Source organism: Sciurus carolinensis, chromosome 15 (genome assembly GCF_902686445.1).
Source record: "Sciurus carolinensis chromosome 15, mSciCar1.2, whole genome shotgun sequence".
Taxonomy (NCBI): Eukaryota; Metazoa; Chordata; class Mammalia; order Rodentia; family Sciuridae; genus Sciurus; species Sciurus carolinensis.
In genome coordinates, this window is record NC_062227.1 from 54,327,275 (window position 1) to 54,346,519 (window position 19,245).

A 19,245-nucleotide genomic window follows, 5' to 3' on the forward strand; every position below is an offset into this window, starting at 1 on the left:
TCACTTTCTTATTTAGTGGCAGCACGGATGGGACTCCCATCCCTCTGCTTCACCTAAATAGACAAAGCAGAGCCTAAGAGGCAAGTTGGAGTCCACCACTGACCTGTGCAGATGGGATGTGCTCACTTACTTCATTGTGAGCCCTCCTCATCCTTGTGACTGGCCTGTGCTTCCTCCTTGTCCACAAGACAGAAGTAGAAAATAAAAGTGGGGAAAATGAGAGGATGCACTTGAAGTGCCCAGCCCAGGGTGCACTGTGCAGTAGGCCCTAAATGAAGGCTGCACACCCTTGGACAAGTTATCAATCTCTCTGTGCCTCTGTTTTCTCATCTAGGAAATGGGAAGGTGATCTCCCCCTTGGGTTGTTGGGCAGATCCAGTAAGACTCCACAAGAAGCACCTTGGTCAATGGCTGGACTGGGTCAGGCAGTGAGTGGGTCAGGCTGCAGGGTTAGAGTCAGGATCTGTAGCCCTATGAGAGGGCTGTTGTGAAAATGGAATGGGGTCCATGTCACTTTTAGCATGTATGCCTGGTTAGTCACTGAGTGCCAACTCAGTGGATGTTAGCATGCTCACTGTCGCCTGCCCCACTGCCTTTGGTCAGAGAAGTTACCTAAAAATCCCTTAACTCCACCCCATCTCTGCATATGGAAGCACAGGGGAGTCTGAGCAAAGTGATGGGGTACCGGAGACACGACCAGGATTCCGGCTTCTCAGGCAGGATCGTATCCACCACCCCAGGCTCCTGCCTCAGTCCTAGTTTTGCTGAGGGAAATAAGACCACTGTCCAGAAGAGATAACTAGAAGCAGACAGCCATGGAGAGCTCTAGTCTCTGGGACTGAGGGCTCGTGTAGCGGGGGCCCCAGCTAATTCTATCTTCCTGTCCACCAAGACTCAGCTCTCAGGCCTATTAGCTTAGAAGGGACCTCAAAGATATTAGGTCCTTCCCCCAGTCCCTCATTTTACAGGCAGGGAAAGGGACTTGGCTGGGATCACTCAGCAGAGAAGATGTCCCAGGGCCTCACATCTCTGTCTCCACTCACTCTCCTGTGTCAGGAGGGAAGGAGCCACAGAGTCACCCTGCTCCCCCCTGTCTCCTCTTCCTTCTGCCTGCAATTAGGAGTTATTCTGTTTCTTCCCACGCTTTGTTGTCGTTGAGTATAAGAAAGGCCCAGAGGGGCGTGTACCTTAGTAGAGGCATGAGAAGTGGAGGGGGACAATCTCTTGGGGGTGGCAGCTGTGGTGGGGTGGGAGCTTTGCAGGGCATGGATTGGGCTCAGATGCCATCGCTGCGGCTCACCGGTGCATGCTAAAGGGCAAGCAAGGCAGCCAGACACAACTCTGGGTTAGAGGGGAGATTACCTCACTCAGATCTATAAACTGTAGGGACCATTCAGACATCCGGGCTGCACTGATGAGGCTCCTCATGCACAGAACTCAGGCTGGGAGGACCCATGAGCAAGTCTGTAGGTGCCCATGCCCAACAGTGCCCAGTACTCTCCTGTCTCAGAGACCCAACTGGAGAAACTTTTATGGGAGAATTGGGATTGGCTAGAGTATCTCCAAGGTCCCTAACTGATACTCTTCAAAGGATACACCCCTCCTTTCAGCTGCAGCACCAGTACAATGCTGATGTACACTCTCCACATTCCACATCTTGGAGATTGGAACATGCCTTATAAACAACAATAGTGTGTCCTAGTTTAATTGCCTCCTAAAAATCTTTTAGTGGTTCAAAAAGTGATCACCATGCAATTGATGGCCCCGTAGTGTTGACGGCACTTGACATTCCTCTTTTTATGGGCTTCATACACAAAGAGTTTGGGGCCACAGATAAATCTATGGAATCTTAAATGTAAACACCAGTGCCAAGTCTGTGATTTATGAGATCTAAGTTTCCTAGACATTCTCCATTGTCTTGTTTTTGTCCTTTTAAATATGACCCAAGGACTCAGGGGATGAACACTTGGGAGTGGACCAGAAGTCATTGAATTGGGGGACTGGAGTCCTGGGTTCCCTCTGGTGAGGACCAGTCTCGTTCTCCTGTCTCAGGACCTTGGGGTCCTCATTGACTCAAGGATGAGGCTCCTTTTTCTGCTTTACTCTCAACCCTTGGTGAGGCTCACAAGAGATACTTCTTGTTTTAAAAGGCTTGGAAAGGACAGAAGTGCCCCAGAGTTAATATTCTAGGAAAACATGAACTTCCTCAAACTTTCTTCTTCCCCCAAACCAGCAGTCCAAGCTCTCTTCCCGTGTTTCTCTAAGGACTAAGAATCTCCTGGACACTTGGGTGATCTTCAGTAATGATACTTTCATTCCTTCTCTTGCTCTTCTAGCAGTCATGGTCTCTAGGTTCCCTGAAATGTTCCTTCTCAGGTCCTCTGATACCCACCGAGTTCACTGCCTGCCTGGTCTCCTGGTAGGACTCTGGGTCGCTGGCTCCCCCTCCATCTTTCCACCTCTCAGATGCTTGGCTGCCTCTTCAAGACTTTTTCTAAACCCACCTTTGCACATATGATCCAAAACCACACATGACCTTGCTATACTTGTAGGACCCCTGCACCCAATTATTCAGTGTGGTCCCATCACACTGGGTACATGGCCACCGTGGTTGATGGTGTTGATAAGTTGATGATAATAATGAAGCAGAAGGACTTTGAGTGGGATGGAGGCATGACCAGGTGATGGGGCTGTGGGGCCAGGTGCCATTTTGATTCTTGGCAAGCTTCCCTTGGCTTTGACCCTCAAGCAGGATGAACTAGGCTTGGTGCAGGACCCTGGTCCAAATTCCCCCTTTTTTCTCTTTTTTATTTATCACTTTAACATTTATTAATGCCCTCCTCTCTGCCAGGAACTATGCAGAATCTAAAAAAGAAATTGCTTTATTGTCTACTCATTCATTCATTCACTCATTCTGCAACTGTCAATTAAGTGGTCAGCTTATCCAATTCCAGACCTGTTCTAGGTGCTGGGGACACAACAGTGAATGATAACTTGACTTTATGGAACTTACATTACATTGGGAAAAGTGGAAAGTGAACAAACAGGTCAGCAGGTAGCATGTCCGAGATGATGCATACTATGATGCAGAATGGGGCAGGGGAATGGGCACAGGATGCTGGTGGGGGAAGATGGAGAGGGAGGTGCTTGTTGTATGTCAGATACTTAGCAAAAGCCTTGTGCTTAGTATGGTGATTACCAGAGTCCTGAGGTCTCAGGCAGTGAAAGAGGGAGCCCAGCTGGTACTGGGGGTGAGGCTTGCCTCCCTTGTCATGAGTGCGGTGAGGTGTGGATACCTCCTGCCTACTGACTTCAGAGTACAGTACACTCAGCCCTGTTTCCAGGAGTTCCTCACCCATGCATTCAACCAACCTCAGAGGGAAAATTTTTGGAAAAAAATTGCATCTGTATTGAACATGCACAGACTTCATTCTTGTCAGTATTCCCTAAACAATGCAGTGTAATAGCTATTTACACAGCTTTTACATTGTGTTAGGAATTGTGTTAGTCATCTTTGTGTCATTGGGACTAAAATACCTGAGAAGAACTGCTTAGAGGAGGGAAAGTTTATGTGGGCTCATGGTTTCCGTCCATGGTGGGCCCAAGGTGAGGCAGAACTTCAAGGCAGAAGGGCATGGTGACGGGAAGCAGCCAGGAAGCAGAGAGAGGGGAAGGAGCAGCAGGGAAGACGAACCCTTCCAGGGCACACCCCCAGTGACCCACCTCCTCTAGCCAGACCCCATCCACCTAGTTAGTCCTTTCAAACGTGGGTGAATTGATTAGGTTGCAGCTCTCAAAACCCATCCTGTTATTTCACCTCTGAACAGTCCTGCACTAACATAGGAGCTTGGGAGGAATCTCATATCTAAACAGAGTGGATGATTTAAGTCATCTGTAGGTGATTTAAAGTGCATGGGAGGGTATGTATAAGTTACACGCAAATAACTACACTGTTTTATATAAGGGACTGTAGCATCCTCAGATTTGGAATCTGCAAGGGATCCTGGAAACAATTTCCTGAGGATACCCAGGGGCGACTGTGCTCACTCTACATGTGCAGAGGGGGCCTGGACCTCCATGCAGTATCCCAAGGCTCCGTGCCCGCAGGTCTTCCACGGCTTTATTATCTGCTCTTACCATGGTGTCATGTCCCTGTCATCCCACCAACTTCTTGTCTCAGGTGTAGACCTCAGTCTCATCCAGTCATGGTGCAGGTGAAGAGGTTTTACATTTAGGGAGAACCAAGACTGCTGACGTTACAGAGACATCTTCCTGAGCCAGAGAGTCCTGGCAAGACAGCCTTCTTCTCCTGAGCTGCAGCATTGGGTTTAGGCAAGGGACAGTTAGCTTTGTCCAACTCTCTCACCTGATATTAGGGTTACCTGGCAACTTGCAGAAATCCACATTCCCAGGCCCCACCCCAGTCTACTTTTCTGAGATGGGAATCTTATTTATTTATTTATTGTACTGGGATTGAGCCCAGGGACACTTTGCCACTGACACATTCTTAGCCCTCTTTTAATTTTTCATTTTGAGACAGTCTCCCAAGTTGCCCAGGCTGGCCTTGAACTTGCAATCCTCCTGCAAGTTACTCAAGCTCCTGAGTAACTAGGATTATAGGTGGACATTACAGAGATTGGCAGGAATCTGCCATTGTATGTATTTGTGAATTTAAAATATGAACTAGTGTTTTTGTCATTCAAGAAGATAGAAATGAACTGAATTAAAAAAAAAAAAAAAGAAGATAGAAATGCATAGGAAAAAGGAATGTGGAAGATTCATCACTGCTTACTAAGTTTCTTTCTTGCTCCTGTTACGTCTCCTTGGCCCCCAGGCTCTGTCCCCAGAGGTAACACACGTCATCACCCCTCATTAATCACATATCCAGCACTGCACTGGGCAAGGTATACACTGTGGTGAACTGTGGCCCCTGCCCTCCTGGAGCTTCTAGTCTTATGGAGGAGACAGCAAAAGCAAACAACCCACAGATAACTGTGCAACTGTGCACATAGTTTAGCAAGGATGATGTAATTGTGGTGGGAGGGATGGAGTGAGGTGTTCCTGACCTCCTTTCCTGAATCCCAGGTGGTTATGAAGGTCCCTCGGGGCCTAAGGACCCTTGATGAAGCCACAGCCTCCCTCCACTCCTCACTGAGGGGCGGTGGGCTCCATACCTTGGGTACAGAGGGGAGCAAGATCCTTCCCAATGCTTGGGAGCCACTGTCCAGTTAGGGAGACAGGATTTAATCCATCAGGACTATGTTGGTTTTCTGAGACTGCTGCAAAAAATCCCACAAACTGTATGGCTTAAAATGACAGAAATGTAATCTCTCCCAGTTCTGGGGGTCAGGAGTGTGAAATCAAGGTGTTTGTAGGACCATCTTCCCCTGAAGAAGCCAAGAAAGACCCTTCCTTGCCTCCTGGGTCTTCTGGTGGTTGCTGACAGTCCTTGGGGCTCCCTGGCTGTGGACACGTCACTCCAGTCTCTGCCTGGGTCTCCATGTGGTGTTTTTTTTCTGTGCACTTCATTGTCTCCATGTGGCCTTATAAGGGTACCTGTTTGTAAGACCTCATCTTAACTTAATGACATCTGTAACGACCCTATTTTTTTTTTTTTCTTTTTTTTTCTTTTTTCTTGCAGTGCTGGGGATTGAACCCAGGTGCTCTACTACTGAGCTCCACTGAGCTACGTCCCAGCCCTTTCCATTTTATTTTGAGATAGGGTCTTGCTAAGTTGCCCAGGTTGGCCTTGAACTTGTGATCTAAGAAGACTGGGATTACAGGTGTGTGCCACCATGCCTGGGCAAAATCCTGTTTCTAAATAAGATCACAATCACAAGCCCTGGGGTTAGGACTTCAACATATCTTTTTTGGGCCACACAACTCAACTCACAACAAGGATGAGTCACACAGCTCCAGGGAACGGGCAGCTGAAAGGGCTGCGAGGATCTGGGGAAGGAGCCTGGGGGCCTGCAGATTTCAGGAAAGGGAGGCCTCCGAGCTTGGGAGCATTGGAGAATACAGGAAGGAGGATGAGCAGAGTGTGCTGTGAGGGCAGGAAGAGGCAGGAACTCGGCGAGGACACATGCCACAGGAGCAGGCCAAGAGCTCCTCAGAGCCGTGTTCTAGAATGGAGTCCAGTGGAATGAGGCCATGGCCACTAGGAAGACTGCAGCACATCCTACTCTGGGGGATCTCTTTCTGTGACTTTTTCCAGCTCCTGTTGGCTCTGGCCTTCTTGTATGGTGCCTGCAGAAGAAGAGCAGTGACTGTCACCTGGGCTCATGGGATGAGCTAGCATGTCTTCCCCACACCCAGAGCCTCTTGATGACATGCTGCAAACACCCAGGACAGTCCCTTCCTCTCTTTGTCACCACACTGGCCATTCCTTTCCTTCTCACGCCCAGGGTAAAACTGTAGGCGGATGACACGCACCTTGATTTGCACTCATTTCCTAGTGCCTGGAGAAGGGCCCGTTCAGAGCAGCTTCACGAGAAATTCACTTTTGACTTGAGACCACAGCGAGATGTGAGATTCCATCATTTGTGCCCTGCCCTCCCATCTCGTCCTTGCACAGACCAAGTCCCCGCCCCCCATCTGTACCACTGTGGGTCAGAATGGGGCCTGAATCCTCTTCCCAAGTCTCAGTTGGCCTCTCTGTCGAGTATAGCAGGGGCCTTCATCTGCCTCCAGGCCAAGCCAACAGCTGTGAGAAACTAGAACTGTGCAGTTTAATTGGGTGCCACAGTCTGGCTCCTGCCCAGCAATTTGAGAATGCTGCCAGGCCCAGGAATTCAGGGTGGACAAGGCTGCTCCTCCCTGCCCACGGGGGTGATGGTCAGTCTGCTGGGAAAGATGGATCTTATGTAAGGAGTTTCCCAAATGCTGAATGCTACAAGGAAGTGTGCAGACAGCTCCAAGAGGCATGATGGGATTTCAACTGATTTGGGGTCACGCCAAGCCTTCCTGAGGGCACTGCCCAATAGAGAAGCATTGGCCAGGCCAAGGATGGGGAAGGAGTTCTCACAGAAGGAGCAGCATCTTGGAGGCTGGAGCTCCTGGCCTGTGCTCCCCGTGGCTGGAAGGAGAGAGCAGTCTGGTGTCTGGAGCGAATCGGTTGTGGGAACTGGGGCCAGAAAGCCAGGACAGACTCCCATTATATTGGTTCACATTCAATTTGGTTTAAAATCTACAGTTTATTTCTCTCACCTGTTCAGGAAATAGTCTGGGGGTCGACATGCAGGCTGGTATGGTGTTCCATCGAGTCAGGGACCCAGGCTCTGCCACTTACTAGTTCCACTCTGCCATTCATGTCTTCCATTTCCAAAGTCACTCATGGCCTAAGATGGCTGCTAAAGCTCCAGTTCTTTTATCTTCATTCTAGCAAATTCAAGGGAGGAAGGAATGGGGATGCCTTCTGACATGAAGTCACTTCCTTGACATTGCATGCACCCTGTCACTTAAATCTGAATACACAGAGTTTAGTCACATGGTCACACTGAGCTGCAAGGAAATCTGGGAGGCATCTTTATTCCAGATATCCATGTGCCAACTCAGAATGAGGGGTTTTATTACTATGGAAAGAGGCAACGAGGTATATTGGAGGACAACTCAAGGCCTCCACCATAGTCAACTATTTCATATTTTAGTTGACGAGGAGCGCTCCGGGTCCAGAATACCCCGAAAGGCATCGTGAGTCCATTGCTGGCTCTGTTGAGGGCCTCCAGCTCATCCGGATGGAGCCATTCACCCTCCCACCAGTGTGGTTCACTCAAGAGCTATCCTTCTCTCCTCCACAACACCCACATTCTCCACTGAGGGTATCGAGGTTGTTGGGGATCTGCCTTCCCACTGCTAAGATGAGAGCAGGAGGGGTGACGTGTTTGTGGCTGGCCCTGGAGGAACGCAGAGGATGGTCTCCAAGAGGACTATGGAGGGTAGGCCCACGTGGAAAAGCAGTCTTCCTGCTTCTGTGGGCTAGCCTGGGAACCTAGGGTTCCTAAGGAAAAACAACGTGGAGTCCAAAGTCCTCATTTGCAAAAAAGACTCCAGTTTCTTGTGTTCTTTTCTTGAAGACATTTTCACAGCAACCCCTACTTTCCAGCCTATTCTTTCTTTTCTCTCTTGGGGCCAAAGCATGAGGCAGCTCCAGGAAAAAGACCCCAGGGTTAGGAAAGCTGTCAGAATGTCCCTGGGAGCAGGAGTGGGGGTGCCACGGAAGACCCACCAACCCAGGGCTGCTTTCTCTACTTGCCTCCCACAGGCCAACTTGTCCTCTGACACTCCTGGGTGGGATGCGGAGTTCTCCCTGGGGAGCACCTGGCTGGAGGGGAAGCCTAATGCTGTCCAGCCTTGGGGTGTTTTAGCTGCTCTCAGGACTGTGGAGCTGTAGAGGAGGGTCAACCCTACAGCAGGAGACTTGCCTTTTGCTTTCCAAGTGGGCTTCCATGGAATTTGGCATTTGAGTCTCTTTGTCGAGAAAACATTTACGCCTCTAGCGACCTCTCATTGAGCAGTGAAGCGTGCCGGTTGGAGCTTGGACTGGGAGAGGAGAACCACTTGCCCAGGGACTCGCCAGTAGCTGGCGATGTCTGGGTCGTGAGTGCATTTTCCTGATGCCTGGTGGAAAGGGTTTCTTTCTTTCTTTCTTTTTTCAGTTGATGGACTTTATTTTATTCATTTATTAATATGCGGTGCTGAGAATTGACCGCTGTGCTGCACACGTGAGGCAAGCACTCTACCACTGAGCCACAACCCCAGCGCTGGAAGGGGTCTTATCCATCTCCATGCCCACTGCTTGGGGTCCTGTCAGATTAGGTACTGGCTTCTTGATGTCCTCAGGGAACCTGGGTGCTCCAAGCTGGCCTTCGCCCTAGCTACTGATGGGACAAGGAAAGGAAAAGATGGACTCCTGATCTTGCTCTCCACAGTGAAATTTCAACCTCAACCCTGGAGACTTGAACTTATAGAAATGAAGAAAAAAGTTAATTACACATATTTATAATGATGTATAAATCATTGTGTACGGGCATACACATGTGTGTATGTGTTACATATATGCATATGGATCTTTGATTGGAAATTGCAGACACGTAATATGGCACCCCAAAGGGGAGGCAGAGGCTGCACACAGTGGCAATCAAGTCTTCCCGTGTCCAGACACCTGGTTGCCCTCCATAGTTTCCTCTGGACCCTTCAAAGATGGTCATGTGCTCAGGTCAGATCTGCAGACCTGAGACTTCTGCACTAGTGGAGCAGGGGGTTGGGTGATACGCTCTCCAAGATCTCATTTAGCTCAAATTTCCATGATCCTATTATCTACTTCATGCCCCGTTTCCCCACTTAAAGAAATTAAGAAATAGAGCAACATTGAAGATAATAGCTCATTTACGTCCCTGAAGGATTTCAAAGGCGTTTCTCGATTGCAAGGAAAATGGAGCTGGAGATCAGCTGTGGTTGGCCTGCTAAGGGCTCCCTCTCCCTGCCCCCTGCACAACTCCAGGGGAGTCACAGGGAGGTCCAGGCTCTGGGATTAGGAGTCTGGTCAGGGGGCAGTGGCTTCCCTCTCCCCAGTCAGTTACTCTGGCAGCCCTGAGCTGGGCCCAGCAGGCCCTTGGGATGAATTCATGGGGGAGGCCAGCTTTTTCTTTAGGATTTTGTCAGAAATAAGGTTTCTACCTGAATTTCTTAGGCGGCAGTTTGCTAAGTGGGTCCTCAGGGCGCCCCCTAGGGGAGGAACAGACATTTCCCAAGAGGAGCGTTTTGGGAGTGGAGTGCCAGGCAGGCCTAAGGGGTTTGACCTTTTCATTAGCAAAACCTGGAATTTAGTCCTGGACACCTTCCTTGTGACTCCAGGGTTTTCTGTTCTTGGAACACCACCCAAATGGATGGTGGCCCAGCCAATGCCCTCTTGTTTGGGTTAAAGACAACCTCAAAGCTTTGTGATTTGCAGGGCGTAGGGTATCTAACCTTGGCCAGTGAAGCTTTGGGAGGTCACTTCAGGAAGAAACAGGAGTGGACTGCTATATCCACACCAAGTTCAAATGCACGTAAATGGATGAGTTCAAAGTGCTCAACAAGGTTGTTCTTTCCACAGCCCTCTCTGTTTTTTTTTTTTTTCATTTTTCGGGACTGGGGATTGAACTCATGGTTGCTTTACCACAGAGCTACATCCTTATCCCTCTTTATTTTATTTTGAGACCAAGGTCTCGCTAAGTTGCTCAGGCTGGCTTCAAACTTGCAATCCTCCTTCCTTAGCTTTGCAAGTCGCTGGGGTTACAGGTCTGTGCCAGTGCACCTGACATTTTCTTTATAGAAGCACAGTCCAAAGGAGCCTTAGAGATGTGATCACTCAGCCCTTCCATTTCGTAGATGTGGAAGCTGAGTCCTGAGGGGAAGAATCACAGGACAAGGGCAAGCCCATCCACCCAGGTCTCCTGCATGGAGCCCACAGAGATCTTTTCACACTTGCAGAAAGAGCGTAGTCAATCAGGTGGGCTCTCCTGCCACCAGAATGGAAGCTCATGGGGGTTTTCCCTTATTCACTGCCATCTCCCCAGTGCTGGTGCCTAGAAAATGCTCGGTCAATACTTGCAGACCAGGTGGATGGCAGTCATGTCGCTGAACTGGCAGAGCTGGAGCAAATGTGACTTTGCTGTACAGTCAGCCAAGAACATCCTCCTTCTCTGGGCTTTGACCATGGCCCTGAACATAAGCACTCAGAAGTTTTCCCCGTCTTGTGGTTGCAGAAGAAGCCTGGGCCAAGTCTCCTACCTGCCGAACAGATGGCTGTGTTCCAGAAATTAAAAATACTGAAAGTGCTGACACTGTGCTGTTCCCCGCTGTTCTGTGCAGTTTACTAAGCCTGGGTGCCCTTAGGAGTGGGATCCAAGCCCAGCTTTCCAGGACCTCTGCTCTCCTCTGCTTGAGTCACCCATGAGCCAGGATTCAGCTGGTTGGCTCTGGGTCCTAATTCGCTCCTGCACACCTTTCTTCCACGTGCGAGTTTACATCTACCCTGCACAGCCCGGTTCTGGGCCCAGGAGTGGAGACACTGGGAAACAGGTGGTCATGATGCACCCTGCCCCTAGGGGCTGGTGGAGCTAAGGCTCTTCCTGTTCTAGTGAGCTGCCTTTCTCCCAGGCTGACTGTAAGGCAAGGGAACATCCCTCCTAGGCTCAGGTCTCCTGGAACTTTCTGAGTAGAATTGAAGAGGTCACATGAAATAGTGGGGCCCTCTTGAGAATGTGACCTCCTGACTCACCCCTCAGAGAGCTCAAGGTCCAGGCTCTGTTCCCTGAATCTCTTTTTTAAATTATTATAATTTTTAGTGCACATTAAGTGTACAAAATAATGGGTTCCTGGACCTCTTTCCTAAGGACTTAAGTTCCTCTGGGATCTTCTGGCCTACCTCACACTCACCTGTGCCCTTAATCCCCAATCAGAAATTTGCTTGGGTCAAAAGTCCACAAGAGTTTACAGTATGGGCAAACAGTATGAGCAAATGTTTGGATGTGGTCTAGCAAAAGTCCAAATCAAAAGCACCAAAGATAGGTTGCACACTCTAAAGTAACTGGAGAGGGGCTCATTTTGTGGGGTTCCCCAGAGAAAACTTCATGGTGCCTGCCTCACACACAGATGGAAGTACCCATATGTGCATGTGACTTCAGGTGAGTCTCCACCCCTCCATCTATTGCTTGGCACCTGGATTTTAGGATTGGTTTATGATTAGATTTTGTTTTCTTCAGAGGTGGCCAAATGAGAGGCTGGTGGTATCATGGAATCTCCTCCGGTGACTTTAAACATTGCTTGGGCCAGCTCTGCCCTTAGGACCCCTCTGAGAATCTGTGATTACAGGCTGATTGGGGCTGGCCCTTTTTGAGGATCTCGTGGTTTCCAAGAAGATAGAAACACTGGGGAAATCGGTCCAATAAATTCCTCCAGTCTCTCCTCTCTGGGCTGGAGGCTTGAGGCCTCAGCAAGTAACTGACTAATAGGCCAATTTTTCTAGAACTTTAGGGTGTAAAAGAGCTGTGACTGAAAGTTCAGTCAAGCTGGGCCCTCAGGTCCCCAGTGGCCCCTTCCAGGCTTTAAGAAGGGCCTGTTTCTCCCTCTGTGACTGGATAAGAGGGCTGGGTTGGAAGCTGAGTCTCTGGTTCTCCTCATCTTCCTGCTTCATCACTTTTCCCTGCTTCTCCTTCCACATCCTCTCTAAGTAGTCTCTCACCTTCCTGCTGAAGAGAGCAGAATTGCTCTTCAGAATCAGGCCTGTGGGTGGAATGAGGAGGGGCAGGTTGCTCCCCTCAGATCTTGGGGTCTTCCATGTGGGCTCTGCAGGGAAGACCCAAGTCTTCTGTCAGCTGCCTACCCAATACCTGACTCAGAGTCATGCAGGATCAGGGATCCAGGAGCTCTGTTTGGGGGTGACCAATTTCAATGTCTAGAATTCTCTGGAATTGTATGTTAACTGAACAGATATACTCATTTCTTCACAAGAATCCTGGCTCTTGCTCTATATGGAAGGCAACATGTTTGAGACTTGCTGGGGTACTTTTTCATTTGATGACAGTGGACATCTCACTTTACTTTTGGGTTTCTACTTCCTAATTTAGTATTGGCAGCTCCAACTTTGTGGTTAGATTTGCCTGGGCTTGCAGGGTGGGGTCAAGGACAGGAATGACTGCGGAAGAGGTATGAACGTGGTGGCGGGGGTGGTCCCCTGGAAGAAATTATAAACACTAGTGCAGGAAAGGTCACATTTTGTGAATGAACAGTGGGGGATCAGAACAAATTGGGGTCTGATTAAGATAGACTCTGTGATACAGGCATAAAAGGCTCTATAAGTTTGAGGAGAGAAAAGCTGGGGAAAATGGATAGTGTCCCCTCTGCCTGTGTCCCAAGCCCAGCCCAGTCCAGTAGAGGACTTCTTATTCTTTCCAAATGCACCCCTCATGTGCTGAAGGTCATTTCATGATGAACCCCAAAACTTGGCAAGAGGTCAGGAGAGTTGCTTCCTAGATTCTTTCTTGCCTTAGTAAATAAGAGATCCCAGAACTTCCTGGCTCAGTGCTTACTAGATGTGGAAGTCATGGCTGAGAGGAAGAGCAGAATATCAGAAATTTCATAATCTGGGAGCAAGGTGTTTCCTTCTGGGATGGCTCAGGCATTGAGACCTTCCCTGAGAGGTTCCTCTACCCTCGCTGGTCTTGAGATTAAGCGAGTTTGTTTATCTGCTCATTTACTTAGCACATGTGGAAAGACAGTTCACCATAATGAGTCAGGCGCTGCAGCAGGCACTAGGGAAGCAAACGCAACTGTCTCAGAGAGTGAAGAACTGAGTGCAGCCAAAGGCCCTTCCATGTCCTGCTGGAAGGAATGGGTTTTCTAACCCTGGCTTAAGGCCCAGTCCTATCAGGATTCTGGGATTCACACCAAGAGGAAATTCATCATATACTTAATTTCCAAGAAAAAGGAAATAAATCACCAAGCAAAACAACACCATGCACCATATAAAGCAAACACAGTAGGAAGACATGGCACTGAGTGGGTGAAAGGGTCCTGCTGGCTGCCCATCTGCTGGGGGACGTGGGGCTCTCCTCAGAGTTGCAGAGTCTGGGGAGTTTTCCAAGGCTATGGAAATGGGTTCAATCCTGCTTCCTCTCCCATTATGGGCTCTCATACCTGCCTCTCCAGCAGACCAGGTGACGCCTGAGGTTTCCATCTGCCTTAAAATTCAGCAATTCGTAGATTTTCAGGAGACTTTGAGATTTGAGCTCAAACTGGAGGACTGCATTGAAGTTCAGGGTGGATGACAGGAAATAATATGGCCATAGTAGTGACATAGTGAGGACATGCATTTGTACTTTAAACCTCTCTCTGTGTGATCCTGATGCCCAGTTAAGGTTGAGAATAGTACACGTGGCCAGTGAGTGTCCGACTGTGATTCTCTAGGCATCATTCTCACCTGGGGAGTTTTTTAAACACGTAGACTTCCGGGCTCTCCCCACAGCTACTGAATTCGAATCACTGGGGTTACACTTGAGAATCTACATGGGCCATTCTGATGCCTACGAATGGTGGGAACCAGTGCTCTCTGGACTTGTCTGCTTTCTTAGAGCTCAAGAGCCCTTGTGCTTGAGCAAAGAAGTCCTTCCCAGGCTAAGTTTATTGGAAATTCACTAAGTGGGTTCATGGCTTGAGGTGTAGGTTGGGCCTGCCTACCTACATCTGCTGCCTGAGATTGGCTTGGAGTGTGGGAGCCTAAACAGAAAATAAAATGTGTTAGATAAAGCATTCAGCTCTTCCCCCACCATTCTCCATTCCTGTCCCCACCCTCTGTCCACATCACCACCCTAAAATCCCAAGGCTTTTGGGTGGGGAACTAACATTTCCAGGGCAAGTTCTGGTCATGGGATACAGGAACAGGAAGAAGCCAGTGAGTGCCCTCAGCTTCTCTGTGAGCCAGGGGTACTCAGGTCTCCTTGGTCAAAGTCTGGCTTGGGCTTTGCCTCTGGTTCCATTGGCCACCTAGGAGAAGCCAGTCGAAGCTTGGCCTGAGGTAATTCAATTCTGTTCTCTTATGAATGGCTCTACGAAGTCGAGTCTTACTCTGATGCACAGGAGGTCCTAGGTGGTCACTGTGTACTAGAACCTGGCTGTGAATAAGGAAGGGAGCCTGAATACAGAGAGTCTCGCGTGACAGTTGGCATTGTAGACAGGAGCGGGAACGCCTGGGCTCAAACCCCAGCTCTGCCCTTCACTAGCTGTAACCTCAGGCAAATTGTTTAGCCTCTTTAAACCTCAATGCCCTCTTGTTAACAGTGGGATAATGAGGGCTGAGGATGTGGCTCAGGGGTACAGTGCTTACCTGGCATGCCCAAGCCCTGGGTTCAATCCCCAGCACCACCAAGAAAAAAAAAAAAAAAAAAAAAAAAAAAGCGTGGGCGGTGGTGCTAACTCCTACCTTGCAGAGCTCAGGGTTTAGTATGAGTTAATACAGGTGGAGTTTAGAGCAGTGTGCGACAGACACGTGTTTACTATCTGCATTTCTCTGATGTGTCAGGCCCTGTGGTACTTCCTTGGATTGTTTGATATCATTTAATCATGATCTAGTGTTATTATACTGAGATTAAGAACCCACCGTTCAGAGAAATTAAACTATCTGCCCAAGTTCACACAGATGAGTGGCCATCCAGGATTTTTGAATCCAGGTCTCTGTGATTTAAAAGTTCAAGCTTTTCCCCCTGTGCTGGGCTCTGGGGAAAACAAGAAAAGCAGAAAACCGTCATTGTATCCAGGAGCATCTTGGGGTTGTTTATAGATAATGTGAGAGCCAACTTGAGGGCAATAAGAGATGGCGCATCCCTGTGGGCTGGGCTGAGTCAGGGGCCACCTGAGCTGGGACTTGCTGGAAGGGAAGGAGGCTGAGGCTGAGAAGAGGGACTTGTAGGAGCTCGGTTGTGTGTGCTTGTGTGTGTGTGTGTGTGTGTGTGTGTGTACGCACATACGCATATATGTGAGTGAGCTGATAGGAGAGAGGGAGAGAGCAGTGTGTGGAAGAAGGGGTGAGATAGGGCAGCTTCTGGGGACTGTTGGAGGCCTGTGGTGAGTGTCAGGGGAGGTGACGATGCCTGGAAGCCCTCTGCCGGCTGGTGAGATGTTTCAGTGTGCAGGGTGGGAGTTCCCTCCCCCACTTCCTAACACACAATTCAGTCAGACAACTTTGGCTGGCGACAGCTTCTTGTTGGAGGTGGGGGCAGTTTTCCATCAACCTCGTTTTGTGCTGTTCAGCTTTTCTTCCAATGCTCTGGTTTCCAGTGGACAAAGTGACATTTCGTGTGTGCATCTCATCGAGATGGGGGTGGGCCTTTGTTTGCTTTTCCTCCAGAGATCTTGGTACCGGGGTGTGACTCAGGCCCCCTGGGTCCATCTGCTACAAATTAACCCAAGAAATCACTCCTGGAAGAATGGCTGGCCCTACGCGTGCACACGCACACACACACACACACACACACACACACACACACACACACACTTTGCATTTGGAGATGATCCTGATGGAAACTTTGGGGCCACAGAAGCTTCCAGGAAAAGGAATTTAAAAAGGCCTTGATGCTCCTTTTCCTGTCTTTCTAGCATCGTCTACCAACCTAGGTCACCACTCCTCTCCCGCTGTGACATAAGGAATAAAATAATACAAAATAACAATTAGCATTTTGCGAGTCCTGTAGTAGATCAAACTTATCTTGTGCTAAGGGCTTCATATGCTATCCTCACAGCATCCATCTGGGGAAGGGTGAGGAGATAACATTATTCCCATTTTACAGATAAGAAAACTGAGGCCTCGAAAGGCTAATAAGGCAGCTAATATGATGCTGAGATTAAATCTGAATCAAGGAAATCAGAGGGCAGAGCCTAGTTCCATGAGCTTTGGTGGATAAAGGGGAAAGTTCTGGGGAGACTCTACTTCTCAGTCAGGTCCTTTGATGCACAGGAATGCCTTTTCTGTTCTTGGTTGCAGGGAAAAAACTCATGTGTAGACTCAAGATCCAAGGTATGTGTGGCTCCCAGGTACAGTCATCCCTATCTGTCACCCCTTCTCCATTGCTGATCTTAGGTAATCTAGGTGTGGGTGAGGGCCTCCCCAAACCCTGACCCATGGCAGGTGCAATAGGACCCAGGAGCAGGATAAGATTTCATCTCTGTCCACAGAGTCACTAGGTGGCAAGACCCAAGGGACAGTTATAATGTGACAGAGGCTCACATGTGGCAGAAGGACATCCCAGGGAACAGTGGGATCCATCCCAGAGGCCAAGATCCCACTGACTGTTGGAGCTCAGGGAGCAAGAGGTCAGTGTGGGCTTTGGGGGACAAGGGGGAACTGGGTACAGGAAAGGGTGACATTCTGAGGGAGTGGGGAGGAGGTCAGGGATGACAGATTGCAATGAACCTAGCATGTTCCTGGCCAAGAAGATGGTTCACTGCAAAGAGGGACATGGAGTCCAATGAGGGAAAGGGTATTGGAGGCTGGGCCAGGGAGGGAGGCTAACAGTGAAATTCTATCCAAGGGACAAATGACTCAGGCCCTTGCTGGATCTTCAGCCACACAAGCAAGACTCAGCTATGTTCTTTGGTGAGGAAAGAAGTTAAAAGAGATCAGGCATTTTAGAAAAATTTCCAACCAAAAGAGGGACTTGAACAAAAAGGGTCTCTATGACTATCAGATGATGTCATGGGCGTACGCAGCAGTTAGTGTTAGTGGCGAACCGTGGGGATGAGAGATGAAACCCTGGGTATCTCCTGGAAGCACTGGTGTTTTTCTGAATGTCGTCCCAGCTTTACATAGGTTTTCTTTCCCAGTGATACAGATGAGGAAACCGAAGACTGAAGAAGCCAATGACCAGGCTAGAGTAGTGAAAAGGGGCAGGTGGCGTGTGCTGAGTGTGGGCCTTCTACTGCACCACCGGGGTCCTCACTGTCCAGATGGGCTCTCCGAGATAGGCAGGTCACCATTTGTTCATCGTCTACCAAATCCACCCACCCAGCAGCGCTTATCAAATACTAACCCATGATGACCTGGCCTCGGCTGTGTGTTATTTCTGACAGCTGAGTAGAGAGACCTGGATGGACCATGTCAGGAGAAGTTCTTGCAGGGTAGAGCCAAGGGATTCATGTTCACACAGAGGTGTTCCTGACGGCAGGGGGTTGGCCAGCAGGTCTTCAAAACCATGTCTCAGCAAAGCCCAATTCAGAGGTCCTCACATGGGGCCCTTTAGGGGGTGCTGATCAAGGTGGGGGCATGGGTTTCTGGATACAGTCCATTGAAGATGTGAATTGTGTCCCCACAGCCACCTGCTCACTTAGGCAGGCCACTCCACTTCTTCCCGCCTGGGTTCCATCATCGCTCAGCTAGGGGCCAAATGATACCCCCAGAGGCCCCTGTGGGGCCACAATGGAATACTGCTCTGTGACAGAGAGGGCTCTCCTGTCAACTCCATCACCCTTGTCTGGGGCTACCTTATTAGGCTCACTCATGGCTCACCCTGCATTCTAGCTGGCTGCAGGCCTGGAAGAGAGGGACACCACATGGAGAACCAAACCCATGTCACCATGGCAACAGGCGGGCATCTGGATCCCAAGTCCTGGTGGTGCCCTGGGAGAGGCTGGCCTAAGGGGTTAGAGCTCTCTGGCTGGGACTTGGGAGAGGACAGCAGGAAGAGGGAGCTGAGCCTTCTCCTACTGGGGCTACAGGAACAAAAATCTTCTGTTGCTTCTGGCCAGGCGGTTTTATCTGTTCTGCTAAACCCTGGACATTTTGAGAGGCCCAAATCTGTGTGTTTCCCTTCTTCTGACCACACTGCAGCACTGTTACATAAGGGCCTGTGATGTCCAGGAAGCCACTGGGGGCACAGGGAAAAGGAGCTTTCTCCCTGCTACACCCGTCCTCTTCTCCCGTCTCTCCCGACAGTCTCCTAATGGCGCCACTACCAGCCCTGGTGATGGCAATGGAGGGAACCCTCCTGCTTGGAAACAGGCCTGGGCGTGTATGCTGAACACTCCTCCCAGAACGTGGACAGAGGGCTCTCGTCCTTGTCCTTCCACACACCAGGGTGAACAGGAGAGCCTCCCGCCCCATTCATGTGGCCTCCCATGAGTGTCCCCCCACAATGGGCCTCCAGAACCTCCAAGGCCTTGAGTTTGACACCGCGGCACTTGCCGTAGCAGGGGGAATTCTCAGCCAGAGACGAGGGGTAACTGCCGTGCCCGTCCTGTCATTCAGCCCCATAGTTCCTGGGAAGGTGGCTGGCTCTCCAGGCACATGTGGAAAGGGAGGCCCAGAGGGGCTTGAAGGTCTGGGCTAGCCTAGTGAATAGTGGTCCCCGTCCAGCCTTCCCGAATGCCCCAGTGTCTGTCAAGTTGGGCGCATCCTAGAGGGCGTAATGTGTCTTGCACTGTGGGTAACCCTGCAGAAAGGGACACGGTGATCAGACAGTACAGCACCCAGTACTGAGGGCTCACTCACTCCTGCTCTCTCCAAGGATGAGGGCTGAGCATCCCTCGGTGGCTCCGTGGGAGCCAGGGACAGCACACCATGGGAGGCTGACGGGAGGGGAGCTGGAGGGAGGTTGCTATCTGCATCCTACACACAGGGATGCTGAGCTCAGAGTGGCTGGTGCCCCAGGGAGCAGAGCTGAGGCTTGCTGTGCCTTCAGACCCGGCCCGTGTCCTGAGCCCTCCTGGCAGCTG